Source organism: Dioscorea cayenensis, chromosome 19, assembly GCF_009730915.1.
Source record: "Dioscorea cayenensis subsp. rotundata cultivar TDr96_F1 chromosome 19, TDr96_F1_v2_PseudoChromosome.rev07_lg8_w22 25.fasta, whole genome shotgun sequence".
NCBI classification, from domain to species: Eukaryota; Viridiplantae; Streptophyta; class Magnoliopsida; order Dioscoreales; family Dioscoreaceae; genus Dioscorea; species Dioscorea cayenensis.
Genome location: NC_052489.1, coordinates 7,544,628 through 7,570,037, shown reverse-complemented (window position 1 = coordinate 7,570,037; position 25,410 = coordinate 7,544,628). Strand labels below are relative to the sequence as shown.

At 41.4% G+C, this 25,410-nt stretch overlaps 2 non-coding genes across 2 annotated transcripts; both read right to left on the bottom strand.

Annotated features, from left to right (window-relative positions):
• Positions 1-201: 201 nt before the first annotated feature.
• On the bottom strand, positions 202-308 carry LOC120250996. Its single transcript, XR_005533321.1, has one exon. It is a non-coding gene; the product is annotated as a small nucleolar RNA R71 (small nucleolar RNA).
• A 17,637-nt stretch (positions 309-17,945) lies between these two features.
• On the bottom strand, positions 17,946-18,052 carry LOC120250835. Its single transcript, XR_005533169.1, has one exon. It is a non-coding gene; the product is annotated as a small nucleolar RNA R71 (small nucleolar RNA).
• Positions 18,053-25,410: the final 7,358 nt, after the last annotated feature.

Here is a 25,410-nt window from a genome sequence, read left to right as displayed (position 1 = left end):
GATGATGATTGTCCTAAATGTGGACATTGTGATATGCTTTTTATGAATTGTATTATTCAGACACCCCTAGGTCTTGAACATATACATGAAAGTGTTGGCTAGAGCTATGATGTTCTTACTAAGGTTTAGTTTTGATAGTGATGGGGTTGTAACCCACCTAATGCAGTAGGGGGTCCTCACAGTTTAGTTTTTTGAAATGCGAAGCTTAGGAATGAGATCTCATCCTTTGTTCAGTTGGAATTGGAGTCTCTATTTGAGACATGGGAAAGGTTCAAGGAGCTCCTGAGAAAGTGCCCGCAACACAGATTCCCGGAGTGGATGATTGTTCAAACCTTTTATAATGGTTTGAACCCGAGTACAAGGCAACTATTGGATGCGGCAGCAGGTGGTACCTTAGGTAGCAAGTCCCCAGATGAGGCTCGGCAGTTAATTGAAGAAATGGGGTTAAACAGCTACCAATAGAACGCTAGGGAGAAGAAAAAAGTGGCCGATCTCCATGAAATAGATGCGGTAACTTCATTAGTGGCTCAAGTGGAGAGTTTGAGTAAGAAGTTAGATCTTCTAACTTCAAATAGAGTGGCGGCCGTGACTAATTGCAACGGGTGTGGTGGAGGACATGCTTCCTCCGATTGCCCGATCTCTATCGGTGATGTTTCTTCGGTGGAGAACGTTGATTTTGTAGGTAATGGCATGAGACCTCAAGGAAACCCATATAGCAATACCTACAATTCAGGTTGGAAGAATCATCCCAATTTCTCATGGAGTAATCAGGGTCCACAAAAGGCCATAGGGCCACCGGGTTTCCAACAACAACAACAACAAGCCCCTCAGGTGGAAAACAGATTCTCAGGTTTGGAAACCCGAATGACTGACTTAGAGAATCACTTGGCTAGATTTGTGCAATCTGCAAATACAAGGTTTGAATAAGTCGAGGCTACACTTCGCAACCACACTGCTTCTTTGCATAACCTTGAAAATCAGGTGGGGCAAATTGCGAAGTCTCTCTCTGAAAGGCCACATGGAAGCTTGCCGAGCAATACAGAGACCAACCCTAGAGAGCATGTGAAGGTGATCACTTTGAGAAGTGGTCATGAGGTTGAAGGTAGGCTTCCGAGTGAGAAGCCAAAAGAACACGCACCCGAGGTTACAGAGGTAGAAGATGGGACGAGCAAAGAGAAAGGGGTGGCACCCCCACCTTTCAAGCCAAGAATCCCCTATCCCTATAGATTGAAAAATGACCAAGGGGACGAACAGTACAAGAAGTTTCTGAGTTTGTTCAAGCAGCTCCACATCAATATTCCTTTTGTTGAGGCATTGGCCCAAATGCCTAAGTATGCGAAGTTCTTGAAAGACTTGTTCACTAACAAGAGAAAGTTGGAGGAAAGTGCTTCAATGATTTTAGATGCTTCATGCTCGGCTGTATTGCAAAAGAACATGCCGAACAAGAAGAAAGACCCGGGAAGCTTCATCATTCCATGAAATATTGGCAATTTAGGTGAGGAAATGGCATTGGCGGACTCAGGGGCTAATATCAACGCAATGTCATACACTTTCTTTCAAAAGCTAGGCTTGGGCGAGCCTAGCCCTACTCGGATGACTTTGCAACTACCGGACCGAACAGTACGACATCCGAGAGGCATCATTGAAGACGTGCTTGTCAAGGTGGACAAGTACATTTTTCTGGTTGACTTTGTAGTGCTAGACGTCGATGAGAATGCGGATGTACCCTTGATACTTGGGAGACCGTTCTTGCGGACTTCCAAGGCATTGATTGACATGGACGGCGGAGAGCTAACTTTGAGGGTTGGAGATGATAAGCTTGTGCTGAGATTTTCTTGCGAACTTTGAATATTCATCATGTGTTTTCATGTGGAATTGGCGAAGTTATGTCGTTTGAGCTTTATTACATGTTTTTCGCTGGTAAAACTCACATACTAGAGCAGGCTCTGAGTGTGTAAACATGTTCAGAAACTTTCTACAGAGCCTGCAGGTTTTTCTAAGGCATCCAATGCAAACGCACGGGCGTGTGGAATTTCCACACGCTTGTGGAATTGTATTGCGAGCTCATCCAGAGAAGGCACAGGGGGGTGCGGCTGCCCCTATGAACGACCATGCGACTGTTACACGCACGTGTGTAATTTCCACACGGGCGTGTGAATTCCTGCAGAGTTGGGCGGATTATCCCGAGAGCACACAGGGGCGTGGACTCGCCCCTGTGGGCGACCTTGTGAACCACACACGGGCGTGGGTAATTTCTACATGCCCGTGCTAAATGCTGCAGAGAAGTTCTCTCCATCACGAGAAAACACAGGGGCGTGTGGCTGCCCCTGTGAGTTGGGCATGTGAATGCCCACGCCCGTGCGGAATTTCCGCACGGGCGTGTAGAACACTTGGCAATTTTCTCGGATGTTCAGGGAAGCCACAGGGGCGTGCGCCTGCCCCTGTGGGTTGGGCGCACAGGCGTGCGTATTTTCCACACGCCCGTATGAGAGTAGTTAGAGTCGAATGAGTGTTTTCCCGAGAGCGTACAGGGGCGTGTGTGCGCCCCTGTGGCTCTCTTGTAATGAGGCGCACAGGCGTGGGTATTTTCCGCACGCCCATGTGAATGTACAGAATTCCAAGAGACGCGATTTTTTCTTTAAAAACCTTGTGAACCGTCTCATTCCTCATCTCCAGTCACCTGAAAACTACTTCTGATCATCATCTCGATCGATCACCGTTGTTTTGGAGGATTTTTCGTCGCATATCGTGCCGATTTTAAGAGTTTTGCATTTATTTCATCGGTAACCTTTTTTCTTCGCCAACTCTTGTTTTTCGCAGATTAAATGTCTTCATGAGCACAAATTTTCATTTAAAAATTCATGGTGCATGTTTAGAAAGCGTCTAGACGCGGTTTTAAGTTGAATTCTTGAGAATTGTTGTGTACCCGTGTGGGTTTTTCACGCCCTGGTGGTCCACACGGGCGTGGGTGATTTCCACAAGCCCGTGTGGAATTCTGCAGTATACTGTTTTTGAGCTTCTTTGATCATTTTCCTCTTTTTGTACTCCAGATATGGCACCTCGAGTGAGGAAGAATAAAGTTAAGCGTCTCAGAGTCACCCCACCCGAGCCAATACACATGGATATCACAAATCCCGAGCATCAGACTCGATTTGAGAAACTTTCAGCACTTGGTTTTGGTCAGACTCGTTTTGTGGATTTGTAAGTGCTAAGAGATATTCAGCGGGGTGACGAGTTAGCTGATGAGATTGATGAGATGCTAGCAGTAGGAAGCTGGAGGAGACTACTGACGATCAGTGAGCCAGCTTACCGCACATTGACGCTTTAGGTTTTAGCGTCTTTTGAGTTTCATCTGATGCATGGGTCATTTGACACTACGGAGGCTATACAGTTTCGGGCATTCGGATATCCATTTTCCATGAGTGTCACTGAGTTTTCGATTCGGATGGGCCTGTACGATGTCGCGTATACAGGTACAGTGGAGTATGGACAGTTACCTGCGGATTTTCCAGTATCAATGACTCCACATCATGTGTATAGAATTCTGTGTGGCCATGGGGAGTATGAACCGGGGATGTCTAAGGCCACTAGTCTATCCCAGTTGAGCTACAGGTATTTGCATGTGGTTAACAGCAGGTCTATGTCAGGTCGAGCCGATAACACAGCTGCTCTGACCAGGCAGGATTTGCTTTTTTTATACTCCATGGCCCGCAATGTGACGATTCACTTGGGATGCATATAAGCGGATATTCTGAAGTACCAGGGTCAGTCTTCGAGAGTGGGTTTATTATTTGTTGGCCCTTACATCACCAGGCTCATCTTGGGAATGGGTTTGGGGGATGCTTTACGTGGTGCTGAGACGATCAGGATGATGGGGTTGGTACGGAGATGTGGGCCAGGGGTCTATATTATTGCTACAGCTACCCCAGAGACCACCAGGAGCGGAGGAGATATTTCAGAGGGTTCCCGACAGATTCCCGAACCCCTCGCAGCACAGGGTCCTCGAGTTTATGACCGTATTGAGAGGCTCGAGAGCGATGTGGGTGAGATTCGGACCGAGATAGCGGAGCTCCGAGCTACCCAGGCAGTGCAGTACGCTGAAATATTAGACCGTTTCGACATGATACAGCGGCTACTGATGGGCAGGCCACTGGTCCCCCCACCACCTCCTCTGGCATCTCCCTCACCACTTCCGCCAGCACCCTTCGATTTAGCACCACCAGCAGCAGCAGCAGTTGAGCCAGAGGATGACGCCAACACCTGACTTTTATTTCTTTTACTTTTATGCATTTCATTTTAGACTTGTTCACTCAGAAAGGATTCTCCTTCTGAGTTTATTTTCATTTTGCATCTCGGGTTGTATTCATTATCTATCTTTTATATATACTCGAGATATTTTGTTTTTATTGAGCTTCACTGAACCCCCTCGTGTATGCGTGCAGATGGTCTTGTCATCATGGGAATTGAGACATAGTCATGGGCACGGCCAAGGTGCTTCGGCACTTGGCCGGGTGAGCTTCACAACCCGTCGGAACATTACTCCCAAGGACTTAGCTCCATCAAACGCGACACTAGGAGTCAGGGGAGTATTGTTTTGATTGCTTCTCCCACATCTATTTTTGAATGAAATACATTTTGAGTGAGCTTGCATGTGTACAATGGGGGCAATGTACAACTTAAGTGTGGGGGAGAGTTCCATAGTGCACACATCTTTTCTATTGTTCTTGATTGATATGTGCTCACATAGCCAATGGCGGTTCACCCTAGTTACATTGATTGTATTCTTGAGTTTAGGAGAATTTTTAACATTGAATATCTTCATGCTCTAGTTTTATTTGAATTTTTAGGAATTTTTGCCCGAATTACACTCAGTGCACTACTCACTCTTTCAACTCTATTGGAAACTCAAGTTCGATGTTAAATGGACTAGTTATAGTTGTTTCTTGTGTTAAATTTCAAAAAAAAATGAAAATAAGGAACAAAATAGTTTTATTGTTTATTTGTGCTTGTTGGGTGGAAAGAGCTACCACCTATGAAGTATGAAGCTACTCTCATAAGTCGGATACTAGCTAAGCCCTAATGAGAGAAGGAGCTATCTCATAGGATGAGTGAAATCTACCACTCCGGTAGAAAGAGCTACCACCTCGAAAGTGTGAAAGCCACCTTAGCGGTCGCTTTGGAAAGGGCTACCTTAGAGGATGTGTGAAGCTACTACCATCTTTGAATTTGTTGTCACTTTTGTAGATAAATAAGTCCCTTGTACTTAGAACTTTGAGGAGTATACTTTGGGTTGTTTTGAGTGAGTTCACACACGTACACGATTTCGGGTTTGTTGTCCTTTTTTATTCAAGTTTTTAGCTAGAGCTTTGATTTTTTTTGTATTTTATGTTGAAATTTCCCTTACTTGTAGAATGCTCTCTCTGTACACTTTGGTGAACCTAAGGCCAAGCACTTCCAATATTTCCTTCATCTATGCACAGAATGTCTAATTTTAGCTTGAGGACAAGCAAAAGCTTAAGTGTGGGGGAGTTTGAAAAGTGCTTGTGCAATATGAATGCGAAGCATTCATTCCTTATGTTGAGCATTACTTTTCTCAGGTTTTTACACTAATATGTGTGTTTTTATGTTACTTTCGTGCAGGTAGGGTTGTGAGGCCGAGTATGAAGGAAAGAAGCCAATGTGGATCGTAATGCACCGATTTTGGAGGAAATCTTGCTAAGGTTCAAACGCGAAGATATAGGTCGGGTGTGAGATGCTAAATTGTGTGCCAACCTCCTCGTATTCTAGTTGGCACATCCATTTGGAGGGGCACAAGGGCAGTCACACTCGAGCATTCTGACTTATGCACATAAAACAAGAACTCCACCAACTTGTCTATCATTGAAGAAGCAAGTGATCCACAACGTGAACATGTGCCCGTTTGCGTTACCCCGATGAGAGTATGGATTCGGGAAGCTATTCAGACCGGATACTGTAGCAGAGCACTGTAGCAATATTGTGGCAGCACTGTTCACAGCCGGCAGAGAAAACAGGAATTCAGAGAATCCACACGGGCGTGTGGAAATTATCCACGCCCGTGTGGAATTTCCACATGGGCGTGTGAAAAATCCACAGGCCCGTGTAGTCGCCCGACTCCATCCCTATTTAAAGTCGATTCAGCCACAATTTCAGCACTCTTTTCTCCATCTTTTCCCCAACTTGAGAGAGGGCTTCGGCTAGGGTTTTGAGGGGTATTGTCTAGGGTTTTGGAGAGGTTCTACGGCTTCGACATCGCGTGTCGTTTGGAAGAAGGTTATTGGGAGAGCTTTCGTCGGCACCGATCCGGCGAGGTGTATCCTAGGCCGAACAAAGGATCCCTTGCGACGAGTAGAGGACTCTCCACAAGACCATCGACATGACCATCGAGGGGGTTTTTCTATGGATTCATTGCTTTTACATTCTATTTCTTTGATTGTATTTAGCTCCATGGAGAGCTAAACCCCTAGTGGGTACTTGGGTATTTGTGAACCCTAGGATGTATTCATTTTATTGAATCTCTTTATTATGCTTTCAATTAATTGATGTTTATTGTGAGTTCCAACCTTGAATGCTTGATTGTATGAACATTTCCCCTAGAGTGACACTAGGGTTGAGAGTTCTTGTTGGTAACCTTGTGAGTGAGTGACACACCACGAGTGTTAGACAAAGCTAGGTTGGAGAGGGTTGAGAGGGTGAGTCGAGAGGTACAGGAGCGTCCCCTTTCCCCTCTGACGTGATAGATTCTACCTCCGTTCCTCGAGTTCTTTGCGGCCATAATAGAATGAATGGTCTAAGGGATGACCCTCTGCTGGGGCTTAGTTGCGAGTGCAACGGAGTGAAGCGTTGAGGTGATCTTAGTATCTAGGGCTTAATCGTGGTTAGGGACCTTCCACCTGGACCAAAGGGTTAGGTCTATAATTAGGAAGAGATTTATCACTTGGAATCCTTAGAGCTCATTGCAACTCTATGCGAGTGCGAGGTGTTGAGATTGTTCGATTTCTCCTCCGGGACATGTATAGACTTAGGCATAGTTGACCTTAGATTTGGGACTATGTAATGAAGGATTTCCATGACTCACTATTGCATTGATTAGGAAGCATAATAGAGGGTTCTTGCACTTGAAGTGATCATCCTAGGCGGAGCATTATCCGAGTACCCCATCTTTATCGATTGTCTTACCTTCTCCTTTACTTGTGCTCTCTTACTTATTGATTTTACTTTTGAGAATTGAATCATTGTCACACTTATCACTATTGATTTTTCACATAGCTAAGATGCGGATTAAGTGTTTTTATTCCCTACTCCCTGTGGATTCGATACACACTCATCCGGGATTATTACTTCGACAAACCCGTGCACTTGCGGGATATACGCAAGGGGACCTTGTCAGCTAGTCTCAGATTAAGTTTCCTTTTTGAAGATGTGGAGAATTTCCCGAATGGGTGTTGTTGCACTAAAACATATTACCCACCTACTGTAGTACGGTATTATGTTGCCCAACACCAAAGGTATGAAAACCTTGATGGCTCTGGACTTAGTCGAGTGGTGGTTAAAGTCAGAGAAGTATTTAGGCTATCATGTTTGAGAATAACGTTGCATTACAGTTTTTGCAAAAGTATGATTTCTTGAATCGGATCTTTAAATTGTGGACTTCCTTTATGTCATTATATATATATATATATATATATTGGAAAGATGGCTTTATTGAGGAGTTTGAAATGGATTTTGATTTTAGCTTCATTTGGATCTCTGTATTTTTCCAAAAGTTTCCTTGTGAACCTTTAAGCTTTTATTTAGTTTCAAAATGCCAAAAATGCATCTTGTTAACAAGTTTATGACGAGTTTCATTTTAATCCCTCTTAAAGTTTGTATTAAGCCAAAATTGTTATTGGTGAATGTTGGAAATTTCATTTGATTAAAATTGATTCTTATGCTCAATATGGAACCAATATATATATATATATATTGATATATATATGCTAAAATGTTTGGATGTTGCATGTATACTTATAAAAGCTTATTTATTTGGATTTAAATATTTTTCTTTAATATCCTTTTAGAATTATTCTACTGCACTCACTTAGTGACTTTAGTGAATCACCCTCTCCCCTCTTTCCTTGCTATAGTGTTTAGTGGCGTAGTGGCAAGGCAAAGTGCTTGGTAACTATTTGTCTCTTCATTCTTCACCTCAAGTCTTGATGTACGTCTATTTTTTAGCATGGTTGGATTGTATAAGAAATATGGATTCACTAGTGTCCTTGACTCTATGAACATATATGACTTGCATACTTGTCCTTTTTGGAGACCTTAGTTGTATTTTATGATTTATATATCTTCTTGAACTCTATTTACAGGCTATATGAATATCTTGTTTTCCTATGCTATTTTTGTGCTCCCTGCCTTGTATAATCTTCTCTTGTGATTTTTGTTTAGCTTTGTGTAAATCTAGAAATTTGTAAGCCTTGCGGCACTTCAAGGGTTGGATGTTGTGTATCCTTCCTCAGGATTATCATGGCTGTTGTCGCGTGCTGGTCCTATAGGATGAGGTGTGACATCATGTCCATCTTCTTCACATGATCCTTCGACTTGCATTCTCTTGCTCTTAAAGATAATCAAATACCTACCCTAGTAGCTAATCCTCAAAGCCGTTTACCTTGATTATCCTTAGGCACAAGACCTCAAACAAGTAAATTTGGTTCTTAGTTGTGTTGGCCATTTAATTACTGCACTTATCAAATTAGACATTATGGAAGGACTCTTGGTCTCCTAATCATACGTTGGGATCTAAAGGTAGAAGATGTGGTGGCGTTATTGGTAATGGGTAGGATAGAGTTGGTATCTCCATTGGCATTGCCATTATGTTGAATTAGTGTTGATTAAATTTTGTCATTATGCATGCTTTCATTTTTAGATTTGTCCACAAAATCAAAAATAAAGATATATCATATTCGTTGTTGGATGGATCTGCATTACAATGAAAAGTGAGCCCTTGATATGTAGATTACATTCAAGTAAACAAATTTTTTGATAAATTTATACCAACTTACCTCGGTATGCATGAAACAAGTAATTGGATCAAAAGTGATCATTTTCATTTCATTATCCCAACCTACCCTACTCATTTTTTTTCCCTTTTTTAACCTCAATGTATCTTGCCTTCAAGTACCTATAATCATCCTTTACAATATTTTCAAAAATAAAATGAGCTTTTAATAATGGCAATTGTGGCAAATGCAAGTGCCAATTTTCTTGCAAGATTTGTCACATTTGAGCCTTTTTTTGTCTTGGTCAAGAAATAATGGTTTTCAAAAGTTGTCAAAATCAAGCTTCTATCTTTTATTGGGGGTTCTATGCTTACTAGTGACAGCCCGTGCATTGCCACCATCACTAGCATGATTGGCACCATCCATGCCCCTTTATATTGATCAATAACAAAATCATGTGATACGTCCCTGGCGTATACACTGCAAGTGCATGGGTCATAAGATATAGTAAATTATACCTGAAGGTTTGGTAGTTGAATCCACAAGAACCGATGTTCCTAGTATAATTGTTCCTCCACAATCTAGTCGATGAAATCAATTGGTGTTCCTAACCCTAACTAAGAATATTAAGAGTTAAGAAGGTGAAATGATGAAGTTGGGACAGGAATGAGGGGAAGAGATGATACCTAAGACTCAATCCCCTCTGTGATCTTTATACTTAATTTCCTATATTGGCTATTGCTTAAGCACTTTTAGATCATAGAGATTCTTCAAATAGTCTAACCTAATATGTCCCTTCCATATCCGCAAGTACACAGCTATACAAGTAGTAAAGTGTACCCAATAAGATCAGGTAGTCAAATCCACAAGGACTGGTATAGCTCTCAATACTCACTCATTTTCTAATATCTAGCCGATTCAAAGATTGGATTTAAGTAATTAATACTACTAAAGAATAGAAGAATAGGGAAAGAAGAAGAGACAAGGTTTTGGGTTGAAGAGATAGCAATAGAAAGGATAGTGCCCCAGATTTATCCCCTTGACAAATGCAATGACTAGGCAATGATTCAAGAGTTCTTCTTGGACCGTGGTGAACACCTATGGAGGGTTTGATAACATACATCCTTGCCCAAGACTAGGAGCGGACTCAACCCCTTTTCTAATATGTGCCCCAGCTAGACGAGTAGAGACTATCCTCTAGACATTGAATCGATCTAAGGTTAAATAGCAACTTAAAATGCAATGGCAACCAATGAGGGAAATAGCAATGAAAAATCAGCGCTCACATGGCTAATAGGCAAGTCCCTCATTAAGCTAGCATCATACAAGCATCAAGGCAAGAAACACATAGAACGATAAGAAATATAAACAAAAGGAAGACAACAAGGAACTCAACAATCAATATCACTAAAATCAAAGTATTAGAAGTCAAGGTTCATAATCTGGGGCACTGAAAGATAGTTGGCCCCTCATAGTCTTTGAAAAAATCATAGTAAAACAATAAGTGAAATAGAACTTGTCCATTAAACTCCCTTCTTGCTTCATAATCAAATCTGAGAAGGCTTAACAATGGTTATCGCCGATGATCCTCCTTTTCCACACTTGTCTCCACTCCAAATCTGGCCTTGAATGGTGTTGACTGCTGCCCTAACCCTTGCCTCCAAAAAGAGAGAAGAAGATCCCCTCAAAATCTAACATTAGGGCTTAAATAACCTTTTCCCTATGTAAGCACGCTCGTGCTTGGCTCCAGATCATGGGTATTGATTTCAGCGCAAAACCAGTAAATCACACGGGGGTAAGCATGCCCGTGCTTACTACTCGTGCTTGGAGAGCATGCTCCTGCTAGGAGCAAAGTGACCATGTTGATATTCTCGTAAGATTTCCATTAAAATGCACAAGGGTAATCACGCCTGTGGTTACCAACCATACTCCCTCAGCATGATGGTACTAGGGGCAACAAAACCATGCTTCTCATTTATGTGTAGACTCTAGTAAAATGCATGGGAGTATAGCATGATCGTGCTTCCAAGCATGGGTGTGCTTCGGACCCTGCTTGTCCTGAAACTTGTATTCCAACACTATTTTGCATTAGAATTGGTTTCTTTTTGTCCCTTTTGGTCCGAACCCCAATTATCTATAACATTTAGCAAACATACCTCAAGTAGCTTTGGTTTATCATAAAAATATGCTAAAAGGACAAGTAAAACATACAACAGGGTATATAAAATATCTATATAAAATGCACTGATCATAACCCTCTTGGTCCAGCTGATTATACCCTAATCCCATACAACAATGATGATTTCCTTATGATTGCTATATTGTGAATTATATTTGTCTAATAAATTTTCTATGTGTTTGTGTTTTAGTAATGCATGAGACCCTAACTCTAAATAATAGAGTGCATGTATGCAATTATGTTTTGATTGAAATGGAATCAAATACGTTTTTTTTTCACAAATAAATATGTCTTTATCTTGATATTGGCTACTTATACACACTCAAAAAATAATCTATGTGAGGATGATAAGCAACTTGGAGCTCCATATACACACTCAAAAACTTTATCTCAACTTGACTAGTTTTAACTACAATAATATCTAGTAGAATAAATGTATTTTTAGTTCCATCTTGTTGAAATTAATGGTTGGTTGAAGTTTGTTATCACTTTATGGTTAATAACAACACCCATGCACAAATTTGCAAATTCTTATTCTTGAGTTAAACCTTAGCATCTATATGTTGTGATCATGAAATGTCAACCGAAAAGTAAAGATGTTTCTCTTGTTTTTGGAATGATATTATATTTTTAAAATGTATAACATAATTTTATAATATGCATTTATTACACAATAATACATGATGGAAATTTTTTCCCTCACTTTTATATAGGTCTATGATGGCTAAAAATGTAGACAATCTCATTTACTTCAACACACTAATGTTCATAAACATAGCAGTTAGTTTACCCATGTTGTCTAACTGACAAGACAAAAATGCCCTGTCTCGAAAGCTTTCTTGATCAATTAGGGATATGCATCAGAGTGCACACATGGCTCGTATATTAAATGGGGGAGTCAATAAATGTATTGAATTCTAACAGATGACTAAGGACACTTTCTATAGACTCTATGTTGTATTAAAAGAGCATGGTTATTTGAGGAATACCATCCACATTACAATAGAGGAATAAGTGGTGTCATACCTGCATATAGTCGGGCACCATACAAAGAATCAAGCAGTAAAAATTGATTTTGTTAGATCAGGTGTGATGGTGAGCAAATATTTTAATGATGTACTCCAAGCTATTGGCAATATCAGAGATTTATTTGTTAAACAACCTGACACATTAATACATCTTGATATAGAATTACTATACTTTCTTTAAGATATTGTGTATTTCTTTCCCACAATTTTCATCATCTTGCCAAAATTCCCATGAACTACAAGGACAATCTAACCAACTTTTACTTCATATGATTATAATGGATACATTGATGGAACCCATATAAATGTAAACATTAGCACAAATCAAGTTAGCAAATTTTAAGGTTACAAGGGCATTACATATGATGACAATTGTACTTTTTTTTAGCAAGGGTTTAGTCCCTACTACTTTTGCACTCCTTATTTTTCATCACTTGTTTAGTTTATATTTTACTTTTTGTATTTTATTTTTAATATTTCATATTCTTCTTGTTCTATACTGAACCCTCTCTCATGAACAGGATGATGTGAGGCACACCTTTCGAATATCCCTAAATATTTTTCAAACCCAATTGTTATGCATGGACAAAGGAACAACACACTCAGTGGTATCATCAAGACTCACCAATTTTTTACCGGGAAAGTACCATTTCTTTTTATACATAGTTGCACACTTATTACTTATTATTGTGTTTCTCTTACTAGCTAGATCCTAGTTATATTAAGGAAAATTTATATCTTTGTGTGTGTGTGTGTGTGTGTGGGGGGTGTGTGTGTGTGTGTGTGTGGGGGCGGGAAGGGAAGGGGGATGTGGGGGAGGTACGCCCTATTTAGGAGCTAGTACAACTTTAACTGCACATGGTTTTTCTTGCTCTGCACCTTGAACTCTTAGAGAGGTTTGAAGCTTACTTTGTTAGTTAAAATTGAATTGTTGAGAAAAAATTGAAAGAGCTACCATTTTTGAAGTGTGAAGCTACTCCCAAAAAGTCGAATACTAGTATAACCTAACGGGAGAAAGAGCTACCTTCTAAGGTTGTGTGAAAGCTACCATTTTTTGTAAAGTTTAGTGTCGACCTAAGGGGTAAAACTACCATTGTAAAAATTTCTTTGAATAACGAATTCTTTATTAGTAGGGTAGCACTGTGAATTAAAATATACACACACATATGGAACACTTCGAATAGGGTGTTTTTATACTTGTTAAAAACACCTATGGATGTATTTTACTTGTTGGTTACTTTCATGAAACACTTGAGACTTTTAATTTGTGGAGCTTAGATCGAGCACTTATCTTTCGTTATCATCTTTTTTGCTTAAGGAAAAGCAAAAGTTTAAATGTGGGATTATTTGATAAGTACTATATTATACATATGCTAATGATTATCTTTCACACTTAAGTGGGTGGGTTGTTTGTTATTGGTTATTTGATAAGTTTTTATGGATGATTTGGTACTTAGTTTGTTCCATTTACACTTTCAGTCCAGTATAAGCACAACTAGAGCTAAAAGACAAATTCAGGAGTGAAATGGGGCCAAAATAATATTTAAAGAAATACACAGGGTAGGTACACGCTCGTGTACTTGCCCATAAACCTATCAAGTATCACCAAGATGAAAAATCTAGAGAAATACATGGACCATCAACATGGTTGTGTGCATGACTGTGCACTCCCCAGACCAATGTGGATCCAGAGAAGAACACGAACATGTATATCGTGTACACGCTTGTGTACATACAAGCCTCAAGATCCAATGTTCCAGAGGAGTACACAGGCCTTCGTGAAGCACAAGCCCATTCATCTCAAGAGTTGAGAAGCAAGTCATCCGGAGATATTCACGGCCAGATGAAGAGATACATGGCCTTGTACACATAGCCGTGTAACCCCAAGGATTGCTATTTTGAGTTCATCCAAAGATTTACACTGCCAAAGTACACACCCATGTATTTACTCGATTCCTAGGCTATAAAAAGAAAGCTAAAAAAAGGTATTGGAGAGTTATCTTTTGGGAAAGTGTTCAGAGATGATGGCTAGAGTTTAAAGATGAGTTCAAGAAAGAAGAGGGAGTTTGAAAGAGTCACCAGAGTAATGATCCTTGGTGACGACATCTGCTCACATTGATTCCATCATTGAAAACATTGAGAAGGGATTTTATCTTTCATGGACATTGTTCTAGGGTTTTATTTCTTTTGTTTAGAGATGAACATCGACCCCATGGAGGGCTAACTTCCTTAGGTGTTCGGATTTGATGTAACTTGGAATATTTACATTGCTATTTTGCGTTTAATATATATTTTCTTCGGATTGTTAGGTTCATCTATGTATTTATATTATTGATTTAGAATAACAAGAGTGGTTATTTCATTATGATTATGTGATTGATATCTAGAGATTCATTGTGTAGAATCACACATAGATGAAGAGAATCAATACTGTTAGCTAGAGATAGGCCACTTGTGATTCTTCCGATTAGAGTCATGTAGCAAGACCTCCAATCTCTAACTAAGGGTTTTCACTCTTTGCAATCATATGAAAGTAGAATTTGAAGAGATTCAATTCTGCCATAGTATAGGTGACTTAAGAAAGCACTCAATATGTTCTTGAAACCCCTTGGTCCAACATTACTAGGATTCATGTAAAAATACACCATGATCATCGGGTATTTTGTATCCCTCCAAACATTAGGGTTGGACCTAGTTTGAGTGTTGGCCATAATTATAAAATCCCCTGCTTTTAATGCGATCATAGGAGGATTTAGTTAGAAGAAATTTCATATCAATACTCATATTGGATTAGGGGGTCAATTGTCGTGATCATCGAGTTGACCGATCTTAGGAATCTCTTGGTCCAAAATACCAGTTGCATGGTAATCTTAGCATCTTTCTCACTTTAGTAGCCTCAAGGGAATCCACATCCGGGACCATTTTCATCCCTCATATTTTCATCCCCTTTACCTTGACTATAGACTCCTTCCTTAAGTTATTTTTATTTCTTTTGGTAGTTTATAACACTCACTCAAATCTGTAGGCTAGACAACACACGAAGAGGAAGTAAGGGTAGCTCCTTGGGCCCTGGGAATACGATCCTCTCGTGCTTGCACGAGAGGTATTACTTAACAACCTATGTACTTGTGGAGTCACAACCATTGAACTCTCAAAATCTTCTACTTGATGAAATATCTTTAACACCATAACTATGCAAACTGTGCAAAGAACATAAGGAATTAATAAGTGCTTGTGTGATAAAAATGTGAAGTATTCTTTCCTTATGTTGAGGATTACTTTTATCAGGTTTTAGCGCTAATACTTGTGCATTTGTGTTACTTTCATGCATATAAGGTTGTGAAGCCGAATGTTAAAGAAAGAAGCCAATGTAGATCGTGAACGCACACAATTGGAGGAAATCTTGAGAAGAATCAAATGCGAAGACATAAGTCGGGTTCAAGATGAGAGAATGTGTGCCAACCTCCATGTATTCAAGCTAGCACAATGTTTTGGAGGGACACAAAGATAGTCACATTCGAGTATCTCAATTTGTGCATTGATAGCAACAGCTTCACCAATGAGGCCGTTTATTGAAGAAGCAAACGATCTACGACGTAAACGTGTGCCCTTTTACATTACCTCGATGAAAACATGGATTTGGGAGTGTTTTCGGGCCAGTACTATAGCAAGGTACTGTTACTGTAGCAAATACTGTTCATAACAGACTAAGAAACTGAATTTTAGAGAATCCACACGGGTGTGTGGAAATTCACAAGGGCGCCTACAGGGGCGTGTGGATGCCCGATTCCAGCCCTTTAAAAGCTGATTTTTAGCCCGATTTTAGGATTCTTTTTCTCCATCTTTTCCCCAACTTTCAAGAGGATGGCGGCTAGGGTTTTGAGAGGTATTGGCAAGGGTTTTGGAGAGGTTCTATGGCTTCGACATCGCGCTCGACTTGGAAGAAGGTTATTGGGGAAGCTTTCGTCGACACCGATCCGGCGAGGTGTGCCCTAGGCCGGACAAGGGGACCATTGGAGGAGACGAGACCACTCCACAAGACCATCGACATGACTACTGAGGGGATTTTTCTATGGATTACTAGTTTTTACATTCGATTTCATTGTTGATTGTAACTAGATCCATGGAGAGCTAAACCCCCTAGTGGGTACTTGGATTTGTGAACCCTAGGATATATTTGTTTCATTAAACCTTTTATTATGCTTTTCTTAATTGATGTTTTAATTGGGTTTCAATCTTCAATGTTTGATTGATTGAATGCTCCCTTAGAGTGACACTAGGGTCGAGAGTTCGCCTTGGTAACCCTCGTGAGTGAGTGACACACCACAAGAGTTAGACAAAGCTAGATTAGAGGGGGTTGAGAGGGTGAGTCGAGAGGTAGCGAAGCGTCCCCTTTCCCCTTTGACATGATTTATCCTACCTCCATTTCCTTGAGTTCTTTATGGTCATAGTAGAGTGAACGGGCTAAGGGATGACCTTCCAATGGGGCTTAGTTGCAAAAGCAATGGAGTGAAGCGTTGAAGTGATTTTAGCACCTAGGGCTTAATTGTGACTAGGGACCTCTCACCTGGACCAAAGGGTTAGGTCTACATCTAGAAAGAGGGTTTATCACTTGGAATCCCTAGAACTCCATACAACTCTATACAAGTGCGAGGTGTTGAGATTGTTCGATTTCTCCACCGGGACTTCATATAGAGTTAGTCACAGTTGACCTTAGATTTGGGATCATGTATTGAAGGATTTCCACGACTTATTAATACATTAATTAGGAAGCATAATAGTTGGTTCTACACTTGAAATGATTGTCCTAGGAGGAACAATATCCGAGTACCCCATTTATATCGATTGCCTTATCTCTCAATTTTATTGTGTCGCTCGTTCTTATGTCTTTTATCTCTTTTTATATAAATCTCATTCATCATACCATCGATTTATTCTTATCATAGTTAGATAGCAATCGTTGTGTTTCTATTCACTATTCTCTGTGGATAAGATACCCACTCACCTAGGATTTATTACTCCGACACCCGTGCACTTGCGGTTTACACTCATATTCGGTTGTGTCAAGTTTTTGGCGCCGTTGCTGGGGAGTAGGCGTTTAGAGATACTTTGTACTTTGTTATCTTAGCCATTCATTCATTTATTCTATTTCACATTTTCTTATTCTATCATCATTCTGATTTTTCTTTTTTTTTTTGGTTGCAGCTCCAGGTTTTGACCGGAGGGAACCTTTCACAAATTGTTAAAGGAGATCCTGAACTTGAACGTACACTCAGAAGAAGGGGAAAAGAACCTGTGGAAGAACCGTCCAATCTAGCTGACGTGGAAGTTGAAGGATTTGACAACATGGCTAAACAGAATGAACAATAGCGAACATTATCTGATTACGCCAGACCGTCTGTACTGGGGACATAAGCTAGCATTGTGCAACCCCCAATTACAGCTCCGAACTTTGAGCTGAAGCCGACATGCATCCAAATGATTCAGCAGTCAATGCAGTTCAATGGTTTGGCCGATGAGGATCCAATAAACCATATAGAGAAGTTCTTGGAAGTTTGTGATATGCTGAAGATTAATGGTGTATCGGATGATGCTATTAGATTGAGGGTTTTCCCATTCTCTCTCAAGGGAAAAGCCAAGCAGTGGCTTCATTCCATGCCAAAAGCATCCATCACGACTTGGAATGAGATGGTCGAAGCTTTTCTTGCAAGATACTTTCCTTCAGGGAAGTCGGTGAATCTTCAAAATGAGATATCGTCGTTTATGCAAATGGAATTGGAATTATTGTTTGAGACATAGGAGCGCTTCAAGGATCTTTTGCGGAGGTGACCACAACATGGATTTCCCGAATGGATGATTATTCAGACTTTCTATAATGGGTTGAATCCGAGGACAAGGCAATTGGTAGATGCCGCCGCAAGAGATATAATGGGGAGTAAGACCCTCGAAGAAGCCCGACAGTTAGTGGAAGACATGGCCATGAATAGTTATCAGTGGAATGCGCAAGAAAGGAAGAAAGTGGCTGGATTCCATGAAATAGATGCAGTCACTTCCTTGATGGCTCAAGTGGAATCATTGAGTAAGAAGTTAGACCTTCTAACTTCTAATAGAGTGGCAACTGTGACTACTTGCACCGGATGCGGTGGAGGACATTCCCCATCCAATTGCTCGATAGCCGTTGATGGTACACCCTCAGTTGAGCAAGTTGATTATGTGGATAATGCAATGAGAAACCAAGGCAATCCTTATAGCAATATGATAACTGCTTGAGTAGACATATTTTTATATATGTTTTACATGCATTGAGCATCATTTTTACCATGGTTTATATCTCATATTGTATATTTGGTGTTCTTTTATGCATATAGGTTGTGAATACCTTGAAGAGTAAAAAGGAAGCAAAGATAGGCTATAAAGACACAATGTTGGGAGTTCTTGTTCAATTCAAGGACCAAGACACGAGAAGAGTTCATAAACGTGGAGATGTGTGCCAACTTCCAAGAAGATTCAAGTCAATTCACTAGTTGGAAAGGCACAAAGGCAGTCACATCTTCATGTTCCTTCTCTTTGTGAAGATTGCAAGACCTCTCAAAGATATGTCGATGAAGAAAAGTTTTATAGCCTACCACATGGACGTGTTTCCGGACATGTGGCCTCAAGAGAAGAGTGTTTGGACCGCGGTTTGTGAAAGTACTGTAGTAAATTTACTGCAGTAATTTCACTGCAGCAGTAATGTATCAAAATTACTGTTCACGCGCCCGCGTGAAAATTTTTGCAGCCCACGCGACCGCGTGGAAAATCCACACGGGCGCCTGGGGGCACGTGACAAACGCGATCTAAGGCCTATAAATAGCCGTTTTGCCCTTTTCTTTCTCTTCTTTTGTGCGGCTCTTGAGGGGTGAGACGGCTAGGGTTTGGAGAGGAGGTCTTTGCGGCTTTGGAGGCGCTTCGCCACCAACTTTGATCGATTCCTCCTCCGTCATAGCATCAAGGAAGCCACCGGTGAACCTAGCTTCGGAGTGGGTCCTTCAAGACGTCGAAGCTCTCCATTAAGGCCATCAGTTCATATATAAGGGGGTTTATTTCTATGGTTTTAATATACTTTCATTTATTGATGGTGTGTTTTGTATGTTGCTCCATGGAGATCTAAAACCCTAGAGGTTATTTGGGCTTTTGAACCCTAGGATTCTCATCTTTTGTGGATTTTCTTAGTGTTTCTATTTAATCCAAGTTTGATTAAGTTTTAATCTTGATTGTCTAATGCTTGCTTGCCTTATTGATCTTTTGGTTATTTGGTTTGCATGATTTGTTACCTTTGTGAGAGAGAGAGGTCTCCATTAGGGTTGGAATCTCAAGATTGAAGAGGGTTGAGAGGGCGAGTCATGAGATAGTGAGCATCCCCTTTCCCCTCCGATTGGTGTATTCTATCTCCGTTCCCTAAGCTCTATGCAACAATATTTGGTGTGAGGCGTGAGATTGAGAGATTTCTCCGCCGGGACCTTGTAGGGGGTTAGGATCCTTCGCCGGGAATTAGTGTTGGATCAATCTTTAGGAATCGGATACACCTCTTGGATTCCATAGAGTGCTTTGCGGTCATATGTGGTGTGAGGTGTTGAGATTGAGCGATTTCTCCACCGGGACCTCGTAGGGGACTAGTATCGGTGATCGGAAGGCCGGATCCGATTATAGTTGGATTTCCACGACTTAACTTACTTTTCATAGAAACACTTTGCTTATCCGGTACCTAATACCTGAATCATAGGGGGAGCATTGCCCGAATACCCCATTTTTACTGATTGAGATCTCCATCCATTTCACCTTTGCATATTCGTCTCCGGTATTCATTTCTTCGCACATTAGATCACCACACCTTTCCATTTATCATTAGGCTAGAAAGCAGAGAAGAAGTTAGTACTAGTAGCCCTGTTCCCTGTGGATTCGACTACCCACTCACCGGGGTAATTATTACTTCGATACCCTGCACTTGCGGTTTACACGCATATTCGGACGCGTGTCACAATACCTATAATTCGGGTTGGAGGAACCACCATAATTTCTCATGGAACAATCAAGGGCAACAAAAGGCCACCACACCACCAGGTTTTCAACAACAACAAGCCCCAAACATGGAGAATCGAGTTTCATGTTTGGAGACCCGGATGACCGATCTAGAGAAGGCCTTGACTCGATTTGTGCAATCATCGGATACAGGGTTCCAATCGGTAGAGGCTACACTTCGCAACCACACCGCATCATTGCACAATCTAAAAAATCAAGTGGGGCAAATTTCGAAGTCTCTATCAGAGAGACCACCAAGAAGCTTACCGAGTAATACCGAGACCAACCCACGAGAACATGTGAAGGTGATCACTTTGAGAAGTGGTCGTGAGGTTGAAGGTAAGTTTCCAAGTGAGAAGACCAATGTTGAAGCACCGGAGGTCGTAGAGGTTGAGAAGGGAGCAACCAAGGAGAAGGAGGTGGTACCTCCACCTTACAAGCCAAGAATCCCTTATTCCTCTAGATTGAAGAACGACCAAGTGGATGAGCAGTACAAGAAGTTTCTGGGTTTGTTTAGGCAACTACATATAAACATTTCCTTTGTTGAGGCATTATCCCAAATGCTTAGGTATACCAAGTTCTTAAAATATTTGTTGACCAACAAAAAGAAATTGGAGGAGAGTACCTCCATGATTCTAGATGCATCTTGCTCGGTGGTGTTGTAAAAGAACATGCCAAATAAGAAGAAAGACCTCGGAAGCTTCATCATTCTGTGCAACATTGGTAATATAGGTGAAGAAATGGCATTGGCGGACACTGGGGCTAGTATCAACGTCATGCCATATACTTTCTTCAAGAAGTTAGGCTTGGGAGAGCCTAGGCCCACTCAGATGACATCCAAGAAGCATCATTGAAGATGTGCTTATCAAGGTTGACAAGTATATATTTCCTGTAGACTTCGTGGTGTTGGACGTCGATGAGGATGTAGATGTTCCTTTGATACTTAGGAGGTCATTCTTGTGCACTTCCAAGGCATTGATTGACATGGACGGCGGGGAGTTGACACTAAGGGTTTGAGATGATAAGCTCACATACCGCCTCGCCGAAGCCATGCAACATTATCTTGACTTTGATGATACTCTCTATTTTCTCAACACTACTGATGAGATAATTGATGAATATGTGCTGGAGATGTTCAATCCGGATCCGTACGAAGGGTTGCTAGACCAAGATGAGGTTAATGAAGAAGTAATGGCACTTGGTCTAGAGGAGAAGGTACCATCTACTCTAGGGATCATGAAGAAGGTGCTCCAGAAGATGAAGTGGGCAAGGAGATGCCATAGGAAATGCCCAAAGGCTGTTGGGGATGTGCGCGAACCGAAGAAGTTGGATGAACCTTTGCTAGGCGGTACCAAGCCCAATAACCCTCCCTCTACCTCAAGAGGCTTTGCTAATCATGCTTTCAAGTTATGGGTAAGAGGGCAACATTCATCTATGAGCCCCTGTGAGGTAAAACAAGCGCTTCTTGGGAGACAACCCAAGTTTTTACTGTTTCTCCTAGTTCTTAGATTAGAGTTTGCATGAATAAGTATGAGTGTTGATGTCTTGATTGTTAAATGCTTTTGCTGTGATTTTTCTTGTGGATTTTTTATGTTATCGTGTGTTTTATTGTGTTTTGGCAGAGAATATTGGTCGTTTGAGCTTATTTTCAGTGTTTTCTCTAGGTAAAGTTGATTTGTAAGGCAGGCTTTGAGTTATTTATATGTTCAGGAATTTTCTGCAGAGTCTGCATTGTTTTCAAAGTGTCTAGAGAAAACGCACACCCGTGTGGAATTTCTGCATGGGCGTGCATTTTCACTCAGAGCTCATCCAGAGAGGGCACAAGGGCATGGACTCGCCCCTGTGAACGACCTTTTGGCGGTCCATGACCGTGTGGAATTTTCGCACGGGCGTGTGTTTTCCTACAGAGACTTACAAATTTATCCCGAGAAAACATAGGGGCGTGGACTCGCCCCTGTGGATGACTCTCCCATAAACGCACGGGCGTAAGTAATTTTCGCACGCCCGTGAGGATCTCTGCAGAGAGTTTCTCCTCCATCCCAAGAACACACTGGGGCGTGCGTCTGCCCCTGTGAACTGCCCAGAAAGAATCCACGGTCGTGCATAATTTTCACACGAGCGTGTGAAACACTTAATGATTTTTCTCGGTTGAACAGAAAAGCCACAGGGGCGTGCATCTGCCCCTGTAGGTCGGGCGCACGGGTGTGGGTATTTTCCACACGCCCGTGTAGTTGCATTCAGAGATAGAGAAGTGTTTTCCTGAGAGCGCACTGGCCTGGGTAATTTCCACACGCCCATGTGGATGTACAGAAACTCTAGATTCGCGGGTTTTCTTTAAAATCTAATCGAGTTTCTCCACCTTCACACTTTCAACTGCCCAGAAAACACACATACTCACTCGCCCGACCTCGCAACACCATTTTAGGAGAGTTTTTCTCGATTTTTAAGGCTGATTTAAGGCTTTGCATCACCAACTCATCGGTAAACCCTTCTCCCTTCTCTTCTTTTTGACAATTCTTGATTTTTCTTGTTAAAACTGGTGGATTTTGCTTCGTTTCTACAATTAGAGGGGGAATGCATGCTTAGGAAAAAGTTTGAGTAGTTTTAATGATGTATTTGTGAGTTTTTAGCATGCAGCCGTGCGTTTTTCACGCCCTGTGGATCCACACGGGCTTGTGGAAATTCCGCACGACCATGTAGATTTCTGCAACATTAACCTGTGAGCATTCTTGATCGAATTTCTTTTCAAATCTTGTAGGAATGGCCCCCCGGTCGAAGAAGCAAGCTGACAAGTATCCGCGGGAGCATTCTCCTGAGTCAGGTCACATGGGCTTCGTTATTCCCGAGCATCAGGCTTGTTTCGAGCGGCTGTCGAAGCTCAGGATTGGTCAGACCTAATTTCCAAACATGAGCATTCTCAGGAATGTCCAATCAGCAGAGGATATGGCAAATGAGATCGAGGGGATGTTGTCTGTGGGTAGCTGGAGGCGTCTCTTGTCTAACCGATAGCCAGTTATTCATCAACTCACTTTGGAGGTACTTTCATCCTTTGAGTTTGACTGATCGTACTTGAGATTTAACAGTGTCGATGTTATACAGTTCAGAGCACTCGGCCATCATTACAGTATGAGTGTTACATAGTTTTCCGTTTATCTGAGCTTGTATAATGAGGTTTACACAGATACAGATGAGTACAATTGATTGCCCATGGATTATCCTGGTAGTCTGACGCCCCAGAGAGCATACATAACACTTTGCGGGAAGGGACAGTATGAGCCAGGAGTGTCTAAGGCTACTTGCCTTACTAGGCCATCATACAAATTTATCCATGTCGTTCTTAGCAGATCAGTGAATGGGCGTGGTGATAGTACAAGGGTACTGAGCAAATAGGAGCCATTATACCTGTACTCCATAGTGCAGAGAGAGCCGATTCATCTGGGGCACATTTTGGCTGAGTACATGCACCACCAGAGTCAGTACGTTAGAACAGGAGTCATTTTCTCAGACCCGTACATCACGAGACTAGTCATCGGCATGGGTCTCCTGGAGGCGATTCGAGGGACCGAGAAGGCGAGCATACCTACTCCTTTGGGCATAGAGACGCTACGACTGATGGGATGATCCGCAGGGTCAGGTCTTGAGTTTATGCCTTGGTTACACCAGCTCCAGAGATAGCCAAGGGTGAGGGTGATGACGCCAAGGCTTCTCATCCTATCCCCGAGCCTCAGCTGAACCGATGGAGACCGAGGCACCCCCTGTGGCAGAGGAGCCACCCCCAGTACGCCTGTTTTCACCATCTCAAGCCTATAATCGATTTGAGAGGCTCGAGAGTGCGGTGTGGGTGTTATGGACAGAGATTGCAGAGGTTCGAGCTACACAGGCCGCATAGTACACAGAGTTTATGGCACGTTTTGACACACTAAAGCAAATTCTTGAGCGAGACGTTGCCTCATCGTTTGTTCTGCAACCACGGACTCCTCCAGATCCTCCAGTATCACCATTACCAGATCCACCGGCACCTGTTGATTATTCAGCAGTAGCAGAGCTGACACCGGGCGACATTGACATTTGATGCATTCTTTATTTTCTTGTTACTTTACTTTATTTTGTATTGTTGTTAGACTTGCATTACTCAGAAAGGATTTCCCTTCTGAGTATGTCTTTTATTTTCATTTCGTTGTTTCAAGTTGTACTCATTTCTCTATCTTTTATATAGTCGAGTTATTTTTGTTTTTTTAGCTTCACTGAACCCCTTGTGTATGCGTACAGATGGTCTTGTCAGTATGGGAATTGAGAACTAGTCATGGACATGACCAAGGTGCTTTTGCACTTAGTCGTGTGTGCTTCACAACCCGTTGAAACATCACTCTCAAGGATTAGCTCCATCAAATGCAACACCAGGAGTTAGAGGAGTATTGTTTTGATTTCTTCTCCCACATATATTCTTGATTGATATACATTATTAGTGAGCTTGCATGGTACATTGGGGACAATGTACAACTTAAGTGTGGGGGGGAGTTTCATCGTGCACATGTCTTTTATATTAGTTTTGATTGATATACATGCTCACATGCCAATGGCGGTTCACCTTAGTTGCAATGATTGTACCCTTGAGATTTAGGAGAATTTTTAACATTGAATGTTCTTATGCTCTAGTTTTTACTTGTATTTCTAGGAATTTTTGCCCGATTGGCACTTGTTGCACTACTCGCTCAATAAACTCTTTTGGAAACTCAAGTTTGATGTAAAGGGACTAGTTATAGTTGTTTCTTTTGTTAATTTTGAAAAAAAAATAGTTTTATTGTTTAGTTGTACTGTTGGGTGGAAAGATCTTCCACCTATGAAGTATGAAGCTACTCTCATAAGTTAGATACTAGTTATTCTCTAATGAGAGAAAGAGCTATCTCATAAGATGAGTGAAACCTACCACCCGGTAGAAAGAGCTACCACCTCGAAAGTATGAAAGCCACCTTAGCGGCCGCTTTGGAAAAGGCTACCTCAGAGGATGTGTGAAGCTACTATCTTCTTTCATTTTATCTTTGTTACTTTGTGTAGATAAATAAGTCTCTTATACTTAGAACTTTGAGGAGTATACTTTGGGTTGACTTGAGTGAGTTTACACACACTTATATGATTTCGGGTT